At 40.9% G+C, this 12,241-nt stretch overlaps 1 long non-coding RNA gene across 1 annotated transcript; it reads left to right on the plus strand.

Annotated features, from left to right (window-relative positions):
- The first annotated feature begins 492 nt into the window (after positions 1 to 492).
- On the plus strand, positions 493 to 12,202 carry LOC140368716 (uncharacterized). The gene is made up of 3 exons (XR_011928192.1): positions 493 to 659; positions 11,905 to 11,986; positions 12,077 to 12,202. It is a non-coding gene; the product is annotated as an uncharacterized lncRNA (long non-coding RNA).
- The last annotated feature ends 39 nt before the right edge of the window (positions 12,203 to 12,241 follow it).

Raw genomic sequence — 12,241 nt, forward strand, 5'->3', positions numbered from 1 at the left:
CCTGTCATGCTGGCAATGTCAAATAAATATGAGAAAGAGTGTCTGGAATGCTATGTGTGTGTGGTCTGTCATTTCTTTGTGATTTGAATGCATTTTTTTCTGTTGTGTGAAGCACTTTGAATTGCCTTGTGTAGGAAATGTGCTCTACAAATAAACTTGCCTTGCCTTGCCTAGTTCAATGTCACCATAACCAATGCATCCACGGATAGATGTTTTTTTTTTTTTGAGACACATAGTGCATACGAGTCTGCAATAAACATGAGGCACGGTCTGGTGAGTTGAAACAGACTGAACAAAGATTCGACAAACAGTCGCTTGAGTTCTCGAATCGGCAAAAAATCCTCCATCATTCCTTTGACAGTTATAAGGAAGTGATGGGCAGGGCAAAGGTCTGTGTGGTTACAAGGCTGAAAAACAGAAGCAGCTATTGGCTTAGTTTCTTCCTAATAGGAGAAGAGATCAGAGATGACATGGTGGGAGGATGTGCTTGAGAATTAAAAGTCAACATATTGGGATCAGCCTTCTGCCACTCATACCAGACCACCGCCCTCAAACCAGCTTTAACTATGTCTACAGACTAACAAACTACAATGGATTATTCTACTTTCAGATTCACCGCTTATAGTTTCCTGTTGGTGTTCAATCTGAGCCTGTTCTGGGTAAGTGCATTTCACACCTATCTTTACATTACACTGTATCTTATTTAACACACATGGCCGTAACATTTCACCAATCTGCCATGGTACAAGTGTACGTCGTAAGATTCAGTTGTGCTCTTCTGAAAGTGCTTGAAAATGGGTTCATCGCGACAGTAAAACACAGTGGAGTTTTAATGGTGGCTGTAAGTGTTTATGATATATACTATGTGACCTTTATTCATAGCCGTAATTCTCTCTTCTTGTAACTTCCTGTCATGGAATCAGAAAATGTCCTTGGGAGGAGACATACACCGATGCTATTCCGTAACACATAGAGAACACAATTCAACTTAGAATATGAAACGACACAGAAACATCAGACATTTGTATGGCAAGCTTGGGAGAAAACGCTGGGCTGTGTCAGCCAGGCCGTTGTAAGGAGCCTGGCTGACCCTCCTACATCTCACCCCGTTTTTTCCCATGCTGGTTGGTTTTATTAGATATTCTGGAATAGGCGGGTCACATTTCTCATTGGTCAGCCTCACATCAAGGCACTTGGTATTTTTCCGTAGAGATAAAGCCTGCAAGGGGGGGTGCAACTCCCCCCCTGGGGCAACATTCTTTGGCCCATCTTTATGATACCTTCACAAATGCAGTTTGTCACACACCCGTTCTTCTCTTAGACTAATGATGCAGATAAAATATCACTATTATGCAGATAAAATACATCACAGAAATATAATCATATATTCACATTTTATCACATTTCCCTCCTGTTTATCAAAGCATTAGTCAACTGTCTCACATGCCAAACACATTATTCTTTTCAGTTTTCAACATGTCTTTCATATAGGTGTTAAAATGACACTTTTACACACAAAAAGTTATACACAGTTCTCAAAATTGAACATACTTCTTTTCTCTCGGCCCACAACATTTCTACAGCATTACTGTCCTAAATTTTGAGTCAGATTGGTCAATCTCTGTAATTTGACAAACATACAATTTATCTTGTCTATAATTTTGCGGTGTGATGGGAAATATAGAAGTACAAGCGGAAAGCCCTTAAACCCGCTGCTCTCTGGTCAGTCAGTTTGACTCGTCAGGGACCTCTCTGGACACCCAATAGAATCAAATACGTAGTATCAGGTGCTACTGGAACCAGATTGTCCACTAACCTCTCGACCTTGACCCTGCGGTATGGTTCTGGGTGATGCTGGTCTTTGTTATGACCATGGCTGGCCACAAAAGGTATACATAGGCACAACGTCCCACAAGTGTCCCCACATCACCATACGTCCTCTCTTGGTTCCTTAAGAGACCTTCTTCCGCTGCTCGCTTCGGTCACACCTTTGACACATGAACTGGTACATTTCCCATCTCAATTCATAATCTCATTAACATTGCATGTAGTTATGTTGTAGCAGATAAAAAAGAACACTCTTAGTTAGTGCAAACAACAGTGGCTGTGGTGTAATATGCCATCGTGTTTCTTCAGCTACTGTCATGTCAGTAGCTTGTACATTATACATTTCACATTACACATTTCATAACCTTTCAAGTTGATCACTTATTTTCTTCCCTTTATATTCCATGTCTGTGTATGTTTCATTTCCCGGTATACACAGTTGTGTATGTTGATCGATTGTCCCGATTGTCCCGATTGTCCCGATTGTCCCGATTGTCCCGATTGTCCGGTGCATAAAACAGGTGTTCAGCACCCATGTTACCGTCATCACTTGTGATGATGATTCTTTTTCACAGAGTATGGTACTCTGCGCACCGTAGCCTCTGGCTCTCGTTCATCATAGCAGAGTATAGTACTTTGCGTACTGTAGAATCTGTCTCCCGTCCATTGTAGCAGAGTATCGTACTCTACCGTAGACTCTGGACAAAACTCATACAAACGAAGTCCTGCGTCTGCGATGTTATGGATCTGCCGCTGTGTTGTCCAGACATTTCTCTCACTTTCCCATGAGAGCACCCATGTTCTCGTCCCTCCAATGTTCGGTGTGAGGACGACACGGTGTGGCTCCGTCCACTTTGCTCGTCCACCTGGCTCGTCTCTGTAAACACCACATCTCCAACACGTTTTTCTGCTGTGATAAACAAAGTCTTTTCGACAGTTCAGTGTATTTCAAACAGTTTTCTTGTTTACAATTTTTTTTTTTTGGTAATTATTGATTCGGAATATTTGTTTACTCGTCCATATCCCTCCTTTTTGAGATATGGCTTTGCCCATTTCTCAAACTTCTACACAATTCTACATTTAAACAAAATTCAATAATCCAGATAGTTTACAACGATGTAATCAAGGAAGAGATGGAATTGCGTCTGTCACTCCAACTCCGCAATATCACCTCTTGACCTTTCACAATTCAGTGGTCACATCCCTGGCTGAGCCCCCCCTTACACGGCGCTGGGCCCATGTGTCTGTGTCTGTAATCCGACACTGCCAAACCTATCTGTTTTACCACCATTTGTTTCAAACTCTAAATGTTTCAATCCACGTGTGCGCGCGTATGTATGTATGTATGTATGTATGTATGTGTGTGTGTGTGTGCAATACAAATACATCAAACAATACTAATTATTGATTATAATTCCCCCGTTGAGCTGGCCATAAGGGTCAGTTCACAACTTAGAATTCTTCACATAATTAATCATTTCACATCTCCTCTGTTTGTGTGGCCTGCATAAAGTCACACATCTAATGTAATATGTGCTAATCTTCTATATGTGCTTCAGGTGAGTTCCAAACTCAATCTCTCACACCTGCTCATGTGATGCTTTACAAACATTGTGTATTAGTTTGTTCTAACAAGTCTATATGTGTATTAAAATCAAAATGATCCTAAACCTTCCCCTTGGTTATAAGGCACATCATTTTCATCAACCCTTTTTCCCATTGTTCCCTACTTTCTTTGTCTTTCCTTTGTCTCTCATCACATCTTCCCCTCTGTCTTCCTCTCTGTCTTCCTCTCTCTCTCTCTCTCTCTCTCTCTCTGTCTTCCTCTCGTAACGGAGGAAACACCATTTCCAACTTTCTAAACCTGCCTTTTCTTTCTCTCTTTCACTTACTCTTACCCTCACTTGTAACCTGCTTTTACTTTCTCTCTTTCTTGTAGTCTAACCATCTCTTGCCTCCGTCCTGAGTCCTATAATGTTTAGGTCCTGTTATCACTGGTTTTCATAACTTCTATAGCGTCTAAATTTAGATGATATTGTCTAATTTAAATCTATTCAATTCTTGATTGAATCTCAACAATCCTTCAGGTATTTACTTTAGAATGTCAAATTCTTTCCCTGTTAATGTTAACTTTTCCTATTACTCATCAATCAACCCTCCCTGAGGTGGTGTTGCTGTTGGTGTCCCTGTGATCCGTAAAGATAACAACATCTGCTCCATCCTGAGTCCTCCAGATTCTTTGCCAGTCAATAGCCCCTTATCTCTGACTATCTTTATGACTTGGTGTCCCATGTTCCCCCACTTCTGCGTCAATTGCCTTAGTTAATGACACATTCATGTCTTTACTGGGAGGGCATTTGACGTCACTATTTAACTTATTCCCTCACTTACGTCTACATGCAATACGAGGTTTCCTCATGATAATACAAATAAATAAGTTACTGATATAACTTTTACTATCACTTTACTTACTACCCATTCTACTCCTATGTCCAAAAACTTCAGTAGTCACCCATTTACCCATATTATTCCTCCCAGGCCCGTGCCTGTATTTGATCCTAAATTTAAAAAGGCAAGGCAAGGCAAGGCAAGTTTATTTGTAGAGCACATTTCATACACAAGGCAATTCAAAGTGCTTCACAGCAGGAAAAATGCATTCAAATCACAAAGAAATTACAGAAATACAATAAAATTAACTAAATTAAAAATTATCAATCCAACTGATTTTCTAAACTAATAAAATCACAAACAAAAGAGAAGAGTGCAAAGATAAAAATTAACTACAATAAAATTAACTAAATTAAAAATTATCAATCCAACTGATTTTCTAAACTAATAAAATCACAAACAAAAGAGAAGAGTGCAAAGAAAAAATCCTTTCAGTCATATGCGCAGCTAAACAAAACTGTTTTTAGCTTAGATTTGAACATTGTCAGAGTAGAAGCCTGTCTCACATCTTCAGGAACACTGTTCCAGATTTTAGCTGCATAAAACTGAAACGCAGATTCCCCATGTTTTGTCCTGACTCTGGGCACCAGCAAGAGGCCGGTCCCTGAGGTCCTCAGAGTCCGAGATGGTTCATATGGCACTAACATATCCAAGATGTACTTTGGTGCTAGGCCATGGAGAGACTTGTACACAAGCAGAGCTGCTTTAAAGTCTATTCTCTGAGCCACAGGGAGCCAGTGCAGAGACCTGAGAACAGGACTAATGTGATGGTACTTCCTGGTTCTAGTCAGGACCCGAGCAGCAGCGTTCTGGATGTACTGCAGCTGTTTTACAGCTCGTTTGGAGAGACCAGTGAGCAGGCCGTTACAGTAGTCTAATCTACTGGAGACAAACGCGTGGATAAGTCTCTCTAAATCTGGTTTTGACACTATATTTTTGATTTTGGCAATGTTTTTTAGATGGTAAAAAGCTGCTGATGTTATTGATTTGACGTGGCTATTAAAGTTCAAGTCTGAGTCCATTATTACCCCCAGATTTCTAATTTGGTTTGTAGGTTTTAGAGCGAGACTCTGGAGGTGACCGCTAACACTTTCTCTTTGTTTCTGTGGGCCAAAAACGATTATTTCAGTCTTGTCTGAGTTCAGCTGGAGAAAGTTGTTTTGCATCCACACACTGATCTGTTGGATGCAGTGACAGAGTGAATCTACTGGTCCATAGTCACCTGCCGATAGTGAAACATAGATCTGAGTGTCGTCTGCATAATTGTGATAGGACACATTTTCACTGCGTATCAACTGACCCAACGGCAGCATGTAGAGGTTGAACAGAAGGGGACCCAGGACTGACCCTTGGGGCACTCCACAGGTCAGGGTCATGTGGTCTGAGACACAGCTACCAATTTCAACAAAGTACTTCCTGTCTTCCAGATAGGACCTTAACCAGTTTAGGGCAGTGCCAGTGATGCCCACCCAGTCCTCTAGTCTCTGTAAGAGGATCCCATGATCGACAGTGTCAAAAGCAGCACTCAGATCTAACAGAATTAAGACTGAGGCTTTGCCCGTGTCAGTGTTCAGGCGGATGTCATTTGTCACCTTGACAAGAGCAGTCTCAGTGCTGTGATGAGGTCTAAAACCTGACTGAAAAACATCAAATGAGTTGTTTATTAAGAGGAAATCTGTGAGCTGTTGGTAAACAACCTTTTCAAGGACTTTGCCCCAAAATGGCAGATTAGAGATGGGCCGGTAATGACTCAGTACTGCGGCATCAAGACTGCTCTTCTTTAGGAGAGGCTTTATGACCGCAGTTTTCAAAGACATTGGGAATGTTCCAGATTGAAGCGACATGTTAACTATGTGAGTGAATGGTGCTAACAAACTGTTCAGCACAGACTTTAGAAATTTGGTGGGTAACACATCAAGGCAGCATGTAGATGAACTCAGACTGGTGATGATCTCATGGACAGTTTTGTCAGTTACTGGTGCAAAGTGAGTCAGCTCTAAGTGTCTTGGTGGTTTTAGGGTAATTTTTTGCATTGTGGGATTTATAGCATTTTTAATGCCCTGAACTTTGTCATTAAAGAATAATGCAAACTCATTACACTTGGATGTGGAAATGAGTTCTAACGGCAGCTGAGCTGGAGGGTTTGTTAATCTGTTTACTGTGGCAAACAGGACACGCGAGTTGTTACTGCAGCTTCCAATTATTTCAGAAAAATATCTTTCCCTAGTTCTACATAAGATTAGGTTGTACATATTCAGCTTTTCTTTGTAAATCTCTTTTTGAACCTGGAGCTTTGACTTGCGCCATTTCCGTTCGGCCCTGCGGCACTCCCTTTTCTGTGCCCTGACCGAATCATCATTTCTCCACGGCGCCTTCTGCTTATTTTTAACCATTTTAGCCTTTATAGGGGCGATGGTGTCCAGAACATTCAAAACACTAGATGTAACAGAGTTCAACAAATCATTTACATTAGAACATGAGACATTTTCGAAGTTTATCATTTCCATAAACAGTGCACCTGTGCCATCACTTATGTGTCTCCTCTGAACAACTGCAGGACCAACCGGAGGTTTGGGAGAAACAGACAGGTCAAAGAAGACACAGAAATGATCAGACAGAGCAACATCGATCACATTAACATTTGAAATATTTACCCCCTTTGTAATTATGAGATCTAGAGTGTGTCCTTTGCTGTGGGTGGGGCCTCTCACATGCTGAGTAAGACTGAAGGTTTCAAGGACAGCATCAAGCTCTTTAGCGTTTCTGTCACAAATATTATCAACATGCACATTGAAATCACCTGTAATGACCAAACCATCAAAGTCTGTGCATATGACTGAAAGCATCTCAGTAAAATCATCAATAAAACTTTGGCAGTGCTGGGGAGGCTTGTATAAAACAATGAAGAGAATGGATGGAGACCGTTTTAGCTCTATTTTAAAGGATACATACTCAAATGATGAAAACACCCCAAAAGACAACCTGCGGGTAATTATTTCATCTCTAAAGACAGCACAGACTCCACCCCCTTTTTTGTTTTCTCGTGTTTCAGATTCAAACTTAAAGTTGGGTGGAGCAGATTCTATCAGAACTACATTTCCTGTGTTTTTGTCAAGCCATGTTTCAGTTAAAAACATAAAATCAAGATTATAAGAAGAAATAAAATTATTAATTAAGAGAGATTTGTTACATAAGGATCTGACATTTAGCACAGCAAGTTTCAGCCTAGTTTCAGTGAGACTGGGCTTTATCTTTTCACAGGGAATATGAATCACATTTCTCAGATTGGGCCTGACTCGCATTTTGTTTTTCCATCTCTGTGATGATGTGACTACAGAAATAGCACTAGGGGGGGCTCTTTTTACATAGGGCCCCGGGTTGGTTTGATTTTTAATGTGACAATAAGTCCCGGCAACGCTGAGACCCAGTGCATCCTAGCTATGGGAGATACCAGGTGAGAGACAAGGGGGGATGGGTGGTGGGGCTTTTGTTGGTGTAGTCGGCTTGTGCAGGGAAGAGTTGATAAGTATTGACATAGCCCTTGCTATATTGGGCGTGAGTGGAGCCATCTTAATGCCTGATTTGATCAGACTTTCAAAATGGCTGGGAAGGCCCATGGGTGAGAGTGGAGATGAGAAGGAGAATGAAGAATCTTTAGTTGGAGTAGATGTTGCAGGGGGAACCCAGGGCTGGTGTGAAGGCAGGGGCGATGACAGGGATGTTGTTGGGCTTGTCACAGATGGGTCCAAGGCCTTTGAAGATTGTTCCTTTGCTGGAGGCGGTGGAGGTGAATGTGGAGCAGCTGGAGCTGAATCCTTTGCTGGTGGTGGTGGAGCAGCTGCTGATGAATCCTTTGGTGGAGGCTGAGGTTGTGGTGCTTTTGATGTTGAAACATTGGCTCGGTCTCTGGCTGATGGAGCAGGAATTCTTCTCTCATTCCTCTCTTCTCTAACTATCTGCTCAGGACCCTGTCCAGGCCCAGTCCAATGCCTCAGAGCGTGGAGCAGGTTCTCTGTCAGCACCCTCACTCCACCTCTGCATAGGTGGGGGCCATTTCTCTTAAACAGGTCCTCTCGTTTCCAGAATAGATAGAAGTTCTCAATGTAGTGTAGTCCTCTCGGGGGACACTCTTTGGACAGCCATGTGTTCAGCTGAAGAAGCCGGCTAAACTTGTTTATCCTCCTGTCGATGTTTGGAAGAGGTCCACTTATGAATGTTTTGATTTCCATTTTATCAAGCACGTCGAATAACTTCAAGAAGTCTTTTTTCAAAACTTCAGTCTGTTCCCGCCGCATGTCCACTGCACCCACGTGCACAATCAGCTGTTTAGCTCCTCCATGCTTAGCCATAATATTTGGAAGGAGTGACGTTATCTCAGAAACAGTGGCGCTTGGAAAAGAATGTGTGTTTATCTTTTCATGCGTCACGTGACTTATCGCGCCGTCCCCAACTAAAACAATGACCTTGGCTCCTGGCACAGATCCTTCTCGCTGTATTTTAGCCACGTCATCTTTCCTTTTTTCATTTAATTCCATCTCTGAAAGTGGTAAAAATCTGTTGGTGAGCTGTATTTTAGGCGACTTCACCTTATCTTTGTATCGTTTAGGCTTTGCTCCAAGTTTGTTCCAAGAAATAGCCTGGTCTTTCTGGTTTTTAGACAGTTTTGGAAACGACACAGAGTCACTGCGGTTTAGGTTGAAAGTAGCAGTTTTTCTTGTAAAAAGTGTGCTCTTCTTACCGTCGGTTGACACAGGAATGGTATCGTGAAGAACTTTTTCAGATTCCAAAACAAATATCCGTGTTTTCAGCTCATTAATTTCTTGTTGATATTTCCGACAGCGTTCACAGTCTTTCTCACTTCTTCTCCCGGACATGTCGCTGGCGTCAGATATGTCGTTAAAACTGGAAAAATGTTCTTAAAATCCTTGGTTTACTTGAAAAAGTCTAAAGCAAAAATGTTTGGAAGACAAAAACTGATTAAAAAGCAAAATAAATAAGGAAAGCAGCGATAGCAAGCGGAGCGAGCGAAAAAGCGTGTGCACTCTTCTTGAGCTTGAGACTTCTGTCTTTTCGTCCTGTACTTTCATCTAGTCATGCATTAAGTCCAAAAAGATAATTTTCGTCAAGTCCAAAGATAAAACAAAACAAAACAAAACGTAGCTTTGTTCTGTGCACACAAAAAAACACGATACAGTAAAAACACAACTTTTGTCTTGTATGTCGGGGACAGGAAGTGTCCTGTCTTGTCTCGTGATCACATTCCCCAAAATATTGGCCATCTATAAAAATCTGAATTCATCTTCATCTCAAGTTAAGTAAAATCTTTATAATTGATTGTTGTCAATCAAAACAAAAACCCTAAAAAAATATTTTACAGAGCTCTCAAATACTAAAATTTAAAACCAGCTGAGTTTAGTTTTACTTATTCATTCCCGTTCAGAGCGTCCTCTGAGCTGCTTTCTCTTCTCCCTTCTCCTGTCTTATTGACCCCCCTTATCTCCCCCTCTCTGCCACGTCATCTGAGCACACTGGAAGTCTCCCTCCAAAATCCTCTTATGACTTTTCCTTTGTCTTTTTACAGTTTGGGGTGATAATTCTGGCATTATGTGGTCTCGGTCGTCTACAGTCACGGTCAATGTCAAGCTTCTAGAGAAAATTCCATATTAGATTCCTCCGGACATAAACGTGGTGTTTAAGATTCACCCATGACTGCAAATTTTAGATCTCTCAGAATAACGCCTTGTGACCCTTGTATGATTAATTGTGATTCACACTTGTTAGTTAATCACTTATTAATCCTCATTCACACATTCACACTTCTCTCTTACTTACTTCGCTCGTGCACAGCGCTTACATTCACTCATATTTCCTCAGTAATACCTAACTGGGCATTTCCTCAGTAACACCTAACTGGGCATTTCCTCAGTAACACCTAACTGGGCATAAAAGCCTATAATATTTTTCCAGTAAATATCAAACTAATGCATAGAACGTTTTATGGCTAACTCTTTTTCACACACAAAGTTTTTGTCTGACCTTCTTTGTCGCCTGTGTTCTCCTGCTGCTTCGAAACGACGCGCTCTCCTCGCGGAGAATGAGGTGCGATGGGCGGCCACGGGAAAAGTGGACTTCTTTTAGCTGTGCACAGACTTCACAGATTCACCCGTCAATCTCCGCGAAGGGCAGCTGGTCATCCGGCTCGAAGGACCAGAAAATGTCATGGAATCAGAAAATGTCCTTGGGAGGAGACATACACCGATGCTATTCCGTAACACATAGAGAACACAATTCAACTTAGAATATGAAACGACACAGAAACATCAGACATTTGTATGGCAAGCTTGGGAGAAAACGCTGGGCTGTGTCAGCCAGGCCGTTGTAAGGAGCCTGGCTGACCCTCCTGCATCTCACCCCGTTTTTTCCCATGCTGGTTGGTTTTATTAGATATTCTGGAATAGGCGGGTCACATTTCTCATTGGTCAGCCTCACATCAAGGCACTTGGTATTTTTCCGTAGAGATAAAGCCTGCAAGGGGGGGTGCAACTCCCCCCCCCTGGGGCAACATTCTTTGGCCCATCTTTATGATACCTTCACAAATGCAGTTTGTCACACACCCGTTCTTCTCTTAGACTAATGATGCAGATATAATATCACTATTATGCAGATAAAATACATCACAGAAATATAATCATATATTCACATTTTATCACACTTCCCCCAATGGAATACAAATGAGGAAATGCTGGGAATGAACAGCTGTATTACAGGCATTATTTTAATTTATTTTGCATGTTTTTTCCATTCTTATTTTAGTGTTTCTCGATTCTTACAAAGGTGCAATTTTTGTTTTTTTGTAACATATCAATGAGCAATTTGACATTCTCATTTTCAAATAAAAGCCTCATGTGATTTGCTTGTCAACTGTCTTAAGTTGACTAAATAAAAACGCACATATTTTAAAGGGGCACTACACAACTTTTTAGGTGGAGGGCCTGCCACCTGCTTGTCTCCATGGAGATGTTATTGCTTTGCCAGGAATGTTGTACAGTGTGTGTTTATATTTATCTCCATGGATACAATCAGGTCAGATATGACTTTCAAGGTATTAATTGAGGAAAACCTGCAAATGAATACTGTGTGACCATTGTGGCAGAGCCCTTTCCAGAACAGTTACACCTTTAAACATCATTCATCTTAGAAGTTGGCTGTATTCAAATATTGAAAGTCTAAAAAAGAAAAGCAACCTTAAAATTGGGTGAATGGTGTTGAACAATGAAATTTTAAATGCAATTTTAATTCAGAAAAAAACACAGTTTTCCTTATCAAAGAATTATTTTTTTTCTTTTCGAAATTATAGCAGCTAATTTGACCAGTGGTTGAAAATTCAGACCACCACATGCTTTATACCTCTGTTTTGACTGTAGCATAGAGTTTTGTGTCAGATGCCCTTTCGGATAGACTACTTATGGCCTATTTGTGAGTAATATTCTTTCAAATAAACACCTTTCTAATTATTTATCTGAAGTGATATAAAGAAGCACAGTTTTAAACAACACTCTGACTGATCACATAAAACATATTTTCACAGCTTTACCATTGTGAAAACTTGTGATGTTTTTTCTTCACTAGAGGGGCCTTGACTGCCAAGGACTGACTACTAATGGGACAACAACAATACCAGTGACCACTCAGTCGACCACAACCCTAAAACGTGAGATCTCACTTTAATATATACACTATAGTTTGCCCAGTTGCCATTGCTTTGCAACTGAAAATATGATTCATTTTTGTCTATTTGCAGCACCTGAAAATGTTAAAAATGTCACTGTCACTCAAAAAACCGAAACAACTGTAACCATAGTATTTGACAAGGTCGAAGGTGTCAATACGTATGATTTGTCTTATATCATCAATGGTGCAGAAAAGACTGAACAAATTACATGGAGTCCTGACACTCCAGTTAGAC

This window comes from Eucyclogobius newberryi, unplaced genomic scaffold, assembly GCF_026437365.1.
Source record: "Eucyclogobius newberryi isolate DKJ021-1_F unplaced genomic scaffold, fEucNew1.0.hap1 SCAF_20, whole genome shotgun sequence".
Taxonomy (NCBI): domain Eukaryota; kingdom Metazoa; phylum Chordata; class Actinopteri; order Gobiiformes; family Gobiidae; genus Eucyclogobius; species Eucyclogobius newberryi.